The sequence below is a fragment of the Protobothrops mucrosquamatus genome, unplaced genomic scaffold, assembly GCF_001527695.2.
Source record: "Protobothrops mucrosquamatus isolate PMUCROS unplaced genomic scaffold, P.Mucros_1.0 scaffold321, whole genome shotgun sequence".
In the NCBI taxonomy this organism is placed as follows: domain Eukaryota; kingdom Metazoa; phylum Chordata; class Lepidosauria; order Squamata; family Viperidae; genus Protobothrops; species Protobothrops mucrosquamatus.
This window is the reverse complement of record NW_015386660.1, coordinates 125,268-133,210: the sequence shown is the minus strand read 5'-3', so window position 1 is coordinate 133,210 and position 7,943 is coordinate 125,268. Positions and strand designations below refer to the sequence as shown.

The 7,943-nt window shown below is 40.5% G+C and overlaps 1 protein-coding gene across 2 annotated transcripts in view; it reads left to right on the top strand.

Moving 5' to 3' along the window:
* Nucleotides 1–251: 251 nt before the first annotated feature.
* WASF2 (WASP family member 2) overlaps nt 252–7,943 on the top strand; it is a 38,448-nt gene continuing 30,756 nt past the window's right edge. Inside the window, exon 1 of one of the 2 annotated variants that reach the window (XM_015815167.1) lies at nt 252–390. The gene's annotated coding sequence lies outside the window, so the exon portion shown is untranslated. Of the gene's footprint in view, nt 391–591; nt 711–7,943 lie in introns of those variants that run through there. The other variant, XM_015815169.1, reaches the window with a different exon arrangement.

The following is a 7,943-nucleotide window of genomic DNA, read 5'->3' as shown; positions in this document are numbered from 1 at the left end:
TCGAAGCCTACTGTCACCCCCGCCCGAAACCCTTCTCCCCACACGAAGCCCCCTGCTAGTCTCAGAATATGGTACGGCCCATATTGTTTACGTTTTTTCTTTTTTAAAAAAAAGGTTTCGTAGGGTGTGGTCGTTGAAAGAAAAAAGGAAGTTGGCTGGCTACGCAAATCGCGTAGGGTAATGTTTGACAGGCAGAGGAACTCAGCCAATCCAGTGAGAGCGGGAAGACGCACGAGAGCCAATGAGGAAACGGACCGGTGGAGTAGGTGGAACTACGATCTGTGAGGTGAAGCTGAGGGGGAAAGCTGTGGAATGGCGGACGGTTGGGACGGTTCGCTTCGGTGGTGAAGAGCTGAGTGGAAGCGCGTCGAAGAAGGCGGCCGTAGGCGGGTAAGCTTTGCTCCGTGACAGGGAGGGGATGTTGAGAAGAAAAAGACCAGGGGTCACCTTAAAAGAGGTGTGGGGAAAGGTAAAATGGAAAGGTGATCTACATCGTAGTGGGAGTGGCGCCATTGGGGGTGACGTCGAGGAGGCGACGGCCGCGGGGGCGAGGGGCGTGGCCTATGCGGGTGGTGCCCAGACAGGTGAGGGGCGTGGCTTGTCCTACGAATGGCGCCTGGTAGTGGAGTGGGACAATACAAACTTCGGGTCCGCGGCTTCTGCTTCCTGCTGGCTCACCGAGATCCTCCAAGTGCACAATAATGGCTGAAGTAAGTAAATGGGGTCACGGTAAGAATTCCGGAGCCCCGTGCCCGAGAATTTGTGGTCAAGGCGAGAACTAATATCAGGAGCCGTTCCCACTAGAGCAGGGGTAGGCAACCTTGGCTCTTTTATGACTCGTGGACTTCAACTCCCAGAATTCCTGAGCCAGCATGGCTCAGCTTGGAAACCTCTCCCTTTCCCCTCAGCCTGGCTGGCTCAGGAATTCTGGGAGTTGAAGTCCACGAGTCATAAAAGAGCCAAGGTTGCCTACCCCTGCACTAGAGCTTCCTCCTGGTTATTTGTCCCTCTTCTTCCTCCCCGAGCTATTTTTATAGGGAGGGGTGGGGAGAGAACTTTTAAAAATGTTTTAAACTTGTCTTATTTGAACGTTTTGTTACTTTTTAAAATTACAACTCAAAGTCAGAAATGGGATCGGGCTGGATTAAAGGTGAAGGTTGCTACCGCCTCATTTTTGAGGGTTATGAAACCTGCAAGTTTGTTCTGTGACGTGTTTGTTAGGATTCATGGGACCCAAGACTCTGCTATTCTCACTGCACCATACAAAGACAATTAATAATCTGACTGTTTTCCATGTTCGTGTTAGACAGGAAATCTGAGAACTACACGTGGATTCCGGTCTAACCTATCTATTCAGGAATGGTGTTACCTAGTTTTCTGGTTTGGTCCATATGTATACTGGTCCTATTCTCTATTCGTAATCAGTTTGCTGTTGATACGGGTATTGTGTAAAGAATCACAGTAGATGTGTAGTTTTTACTGTGCAAAAGAATCTTACTAAAGGCAGTGGGGTGACTTTTCAAAAGAGCAAAATATTGTGTTGGTAAAATGGCTTTTAGATAACTGGATTGTGTGGTTATTGGGAATACAGGTAGTCCTTGACTTTCAACAGTTCGTTTAGTGACCATTCAAAGTTACAGTGGCACTGAAAAATGTGACTTATGACTGTTTTTTCACAGTTATGACCTTTGCATTATCCCCATGATCGGGTGATCAAAATTCAGATGCTTGGCAACTGGTTCATATTTGTGACAGTTGCTGTGATCACCTTCTGACGAAGTCAATGGGGAAACCAGATTCACTTAACCAGGTTATTAACATCAACTGCAGTGATTCACTTAACAACTTTGGCAAGAAAGGTCATAAAATGGGGCAAAACACGCTTAAATGTCTCACTTAACAACAGAAATTTTGGACTCAATTGTGGTAATTCAAGGACTACCTGTATTGATAAATTTACCCTGCAATAAGTTTTTTTTTGTAAATTGCTTTATTTATTAAATGTATATTCTGCCCAGTTCCCAATAACTATGCTCCCGCTGTCTTTCACTCTTGATAAGGAAGTGAAGCCAGAGTGTAAAACCAGGAAGTTCAATATTTTACAGTGTAGGCATTTGCTTCTTTAGAGGACAATCCAGTCAAACTATATATAATGTATGTAGTATCTGGAGGGGAAGAATTTATTCATCCCAGATTACTTTGAATTTTTACTGTGAATCATTTTGGTATATGGTGGTTGTATGTTTGAAAAAGATTGGATATAAGAGGGTTCTGTCAGTCTACAGTACGTGGAAATTTGGGCCAGTGCTCTTTGTAACCTTCATCCCAAGGAAGATATGTAGATATTGCGAGGGAGGGTAACTGTGTTCAGAACTCCTTGGGGAATGATGGGACATTAACATTATTAACATAAACAATTTAAGGAATGTATCCTGTTGTAATTTAGAATTGTAATTTGCACATACTAAGTAAAAATTTCCCAGGATCAATTTGTAGAGCCTTTCATTTCTGTTTGGTGTGTGATGTCAATTGTATATGGAATGCCTTTATATGTATCATAATTTGGGGATCTTTTAATATAACTTTGGTGAATAGCACAAAACAGTAGTGTGTTTCTAAGCTAAATTGCTATTCTTTGAAAATGTAGTTAAAATGTGTGCATTGTACTTTTCATAATATTATTCCTCTTAAGCAAAAATAGTTCGTATTGGGATACTTTTAAGTACATAATCTGTTACAAAGAATGGGGAAAGGTTTTTTTTTGTGACGTTGCTTAGTTTTGTGGGTAAAATGGCAGGGAAGGACATGGGAACATTGAGGCCAGAAGAAAATCAGGGCATTCTGGCATTTATATTGGTAAAAAGAAAAGCATTGGAGTGATGTACTCAATGAAACTGAACAAAATAATAGAGGAACAAGAAAGCAATTCTGTGGCTTTAATGGGGTCTTGGAATACACTTCTTGCTGTGATTCATAGGCCAGGAAAATGCTGATGCAGGAAAGACGAAATGAAATGAAGCAAGAAGGTGGAGTCTCTCTAAACAGATATGATGACCTAATCATGTACTAGTTGATTAAGGAACCTATGGGATTTAAGAATGTTCTATCTAAAGTAGGAAATACTAATCATAGAGTAATTTTCCATTGAGAAAAGGAAATTGATGTAATAAGTAATAAAAAGAAAGGGCTGTTTCCCTATAAAGTAGGTAAACACCCATGTTTACAGTAAATGGGAAAAAGCAGATCATAATATATTGTTTCTTTTTATAATTTGTTGAATACAGTACTTTTGAACAAGACATAATGGTCTGTAAGCCATTAACAATGATTTACAAACCACATTGGCTAGATTTATGCTTCATGATAAACCAAGGCTCCAAATTATAGCTTAATATTTTGGATGGGGATGGGAGGCAAAACTACTTCCACATCCCCACCCTTAATCCTCCCAACTTTTAAAATGGCCCAGAATCATATTGGAAAATTTATTTTTATCTATGTTATGGGAGATAAGTGGAAAAGTTTGCCTTCCAGAGACTTTCGGTTTCATTTCATTTTAACCTTATAGTTAAACAGCCTCTTAAAGCACTTTAAAATGTCAGGGGGCCAAAATGGAGTCATTGGCTTTAGTGGTATTGGAATCTATCCAGTGTGTACTCAGGAAAAACTCATATTCTGGAGTCTATATGGCTTAGTGGAATGACATAACATGAAATTGCTTCTATTGATGCTTTGCATCAAAATAAGCATCCTTTGATAAGAAAAGGAATGATATCTCTTAGATTAGGGGTGTCAGATTGGTGGCCCGTGGGCTGGATGCGCAGGCCACGTCCACCCCAGCTCCGCAAAGGCAATAATAGAAATAAAATAGTCCGAGCACCAGGATAATATTAAAACAAAAATTGTTTAATACAAAAGCTAAAGCTAAGCTTTCATCGGCCAACACTGCCGACGTCATCAGAGCACAATACAAGATTACTGGGAGTCCTTTTTATATTGCTGGACGGCTCTGCGCCTGGCTTCTCGATCTAGTCATCGGTCCGTCCATTTCTCTACTTGGTTTGTTCTTAAAGGGCACGCATCTCTTGCTGTGTTGGTATCTTCCAAGGTTACTATTTTCTTTTTCCTGGGCTCAATCACTTTCTTTCTGCTAGTATATGCCGGTTGCTTTCGTTCGCTTGCACTTCCCCCCTTTTTGGGTTCTATTCCGCGGTCCATCTGGTCTTCCTTAATGGGGTTGTGCGCATGTGTGCTCGGGGGAAGGGGTATATTGAGTGGATCCGGGCATCTATCAGGGTAGTCTCTGATGGATATGCTCCTACGTGTGTTCTCCCACTCGGGAGCGCTGCCTTCTTCCATGAACCTCCGTGGGTATATTGATCCACTTCTGGTTGTCCTCCCCATCTTAAGGTCCTTTACTGCTCGATCGTTCATTGGGTTTTTCGATCCCCCTTCACCGTTTGCTAGTTCTTTTGCCCTTCTTGCGCGCGTGCAGGGTCCCGTGGCGTGGCTTTCCATCGTTTGCTCATGGATCTCTTTTTTGTAGTCGGTGGAGTGTCTGATCCCTCCCCTCTTGTTAGTGGGGGTCGTGGTGCGGGTGCCCCGTGGGTTGTCATCCAGCCATCCGTGTCATTCGCATCCGTCATTATTTCTCCTTGTTGTGGGGTGGATTGGGGTGTGCGTATTTGGGGTGTCTATGCGGGGTGTTTTTTGTCTCTGTTCCCCTTGTAGGATATGTTGTGAGTTCGTTATCGCACAAATGGCCTCTGTTGCCCAGGGCTCCGGGCAGCCTGCACCACCATCCAGCCCGCCCACATGGCCTGAGAGGAACGATGAGGCTCCTCCAGTGGACCATCCCTTGGCACTTGCCCTGGTCTCACCCCCTTCTGCCAGAGACCCTCAGATCTGTCCCACTCCTGCTCAGGCCCCCTTCATGCGAACGATGTAGAGCTGGCTATGCCCACCCAATAGGCCACACCCACTCCACGCCCACCCAGTAGGCCGCACCCATCCTGGCCACATCCACCCGGCCCCTTCAAGGGCAACCGCAATGCTGATGCGGCCCTCAATGAAATTGAGTTTGACACCCCTGCTATAGATGTTCAATTACCACATTATGTATAATTATGTATAATGGGGTAGAGAATTTTGCAAATCTGTGCTGATTCTCTTGGTTTTATGGAATATTGTACTTTATCCTTTCAATTGACATTTCAGATTTGGGTTTAGAATCAAGTATCTTTGAATTTTTTTTCCTGAAGGATTAGCCATTGTGAAATTCAGGATTGATTGATCTCTTTCTGTAAAATGCTACTGATTTATGAGAAAAGTCAATGAGGAATTGTCGACAACTGTACTTTGAGATGGACAGAGGTTACTCTCCAGCTGTGGGAACCTGTAGTTTTACTCATCAGAGCAAGTGCCTCATTGCCTCCTCTTGAATGTAATAGGAGGGCCAGCTTCTCATTAGCCTCAAGCTATAGTTGTGGTTCTAAGAATAGCCTGGCTTCCAACTGTGCCAAACCTTTTTCTCTTCATCTTTGGGGGAAAAGGCTGTGGCTTTCTGCTTAGATTGCATTCTAGAGTGCATCAGTGACGTGACAGCAAAGTAATCCTTTGCTTTCTATCCTGACTCCAAATGTGAAAGAAAGATAGGTATCTTTACTTTGGTTGATAGCAGAATTGCAGAAGTAAATCTGTCCCGTTTTCTAGCTTCGGAGGGATAATGTGTACATGTAGTCCTCGAGTTATAACTGTAATTGAGCCTGGAAATTAGAGTTATAAGTTGTGATAGTTGTAAAGTGGGTCACCATGTGACTGGATCAATTTTACAAACATTTTCGTGGCAGTTAAGCGAGTGTCAGTTGTAAGAGAACACATTTTTCTCTATGAGCTGTTTTTTGTTGGTAATCAGAAGTAAATGCCAATTTCTGGACAAAACATTATAAATTGCAGTTGTCGTGACCACAAGATTTTGTAAATGGCTACAAATGTGGTTCAGTTGCTGAATGTAGTCATGTGATCATGGGGGAAGGCAATGTTGGGACTTCAAAATTAGTTTTGGGGGCTCCATCATAACTTCGGACAGTCACTAAGTGACTAGTCATAAATTGAGGTCTACTGGGACTGTAACCAAGTACAGAGTTTTTATCAGAAATATTGACATGGCTACTAAAAGCGGTCCCATTAAGAGAAATGTACATAATTTTCTCAAGTTAAATCAGCTACAAATTCTGGTTTGTTCAGCTGCTTGCTTAAAAGGGAAGTTTGGAGGTAGAACCCATAAATGCAGGCTGGTATATCCATCTTTTTTATATCACAGTGATTGTTTTGCTAATAGTCCATTTAAGCGGGCTATTTTGTAAAATTTATAAAAGTGTCCTATTCTGATTTCAACATATATGTTCTTGTAATAACCATTATTATTGTTTGGAAGCTCTGTTCAAGATGCCATTCTTAATTCAAATGTTTAAAATACTTCTGAGAAAAAAATAATGAAATATAAAGCTATCTGTAAAAAATACCTTATGAAAAAGAAATTGGCAGTAGTAGATTTTGTAATGTCAGAGGTTGATTTGATGTATTTAGCAATGATTAATTTAAAATACTAAAACTGTTCAGGCAAGAATGCATGCACATATTGTAATGATTTTTCTTAAAGTAATTGGATTATATTTAATGAGATATTTATATTTAATTATTAAGAAAAGAGTTATCTTCCCAGTATTTCCCAACAAATGGTAAGGTGAAGAAATTGGATATTGGAATATAATTAATTGTATAAGGTCTAAAATATAAGGTGAATTAGAAAGAGCTTGTAGGTATTATAGAAAGGCTATTTCAGTAATTTAGAACTGCCATTGAAAGTGTAGTGCATAATTTAAAAACTGAATTAAGGAAAGGGGAGCTACTTAAATGGCACAGTTTTAGATATCTGTCCTGAAGAATGCCAGCAGATAAATCATTCCTAGGTAGTTGCATTGTGACTAGAGAGGGAAGATCTCTAAAGAGAAATATGTGCAAATATTTGTGTAGGGAAGTAACTGATGCTTGTATTTCCCAGATAGAGAAAACAATATGGCAGCCATACACAAATGAGACAGGCAACCATCTTTAGATATATTTGCATACTGGCATCAATTCAGCTTTCAAATGTATAGAATTAATTGTGAAATGTTGTTGAGCAGGGCAAAAAAATGCATAGTAACTAGTTTTCAATTTATAGTTTTCAGTCTTGTCATTTGAAGATGTATGTTAAGTGAATCTGGCTTCCCCATTGACTTTGTTTGTCAGAAGGTTGCAAAAGGTGATCACATGACCCCAAGACATTCAGTTGCCAAACATCTCATATGACCATGGGGATGCTGTAATGGTTGTGTGAAAAACTGTCATAAGTCACTTTTTCAGTGATATTGTAACTTTGAACAGCCACTAAATGAATTATTGTAAGTTAAGGACTACCTGTACTGTAAGGTATAGCTTAGCTATTGGTTGTTAAAACTAGGTTTGGGTATAAAACTGCTAAGATGTGGAATAGGTAGCAACAACTCTCTTGTTCTGAAATCTGTTTTCAGTTTTCCCCTTTGCCTAAGATCACCTGGGTGGGTAATAGCATGTTTTTATGTGTAATGATAAACCATTATTTAATATGGCTATAAATAGGTATCTGCACATGTGTCAGGTTAAAGCATTCCTACTTTTTTCCATCTATGTAGCTAGGAAAAAATAATCAGAATTTCAGTTCAGTTTAACAGATTAGTTTGTATGATATGTTAATGTTAACAAAACAGAATTGCTATGTTTACATAACATGCTATGCCTGGGTAAATAATTGATATTATGGCTTTATGTAAAGGCCTACTTCACACAACATGACAAGGAGTTACTGTGTTTCCACAACATGCTGAACCACAAGTTATTCAAATTTATTGTAGCTTAGTTTA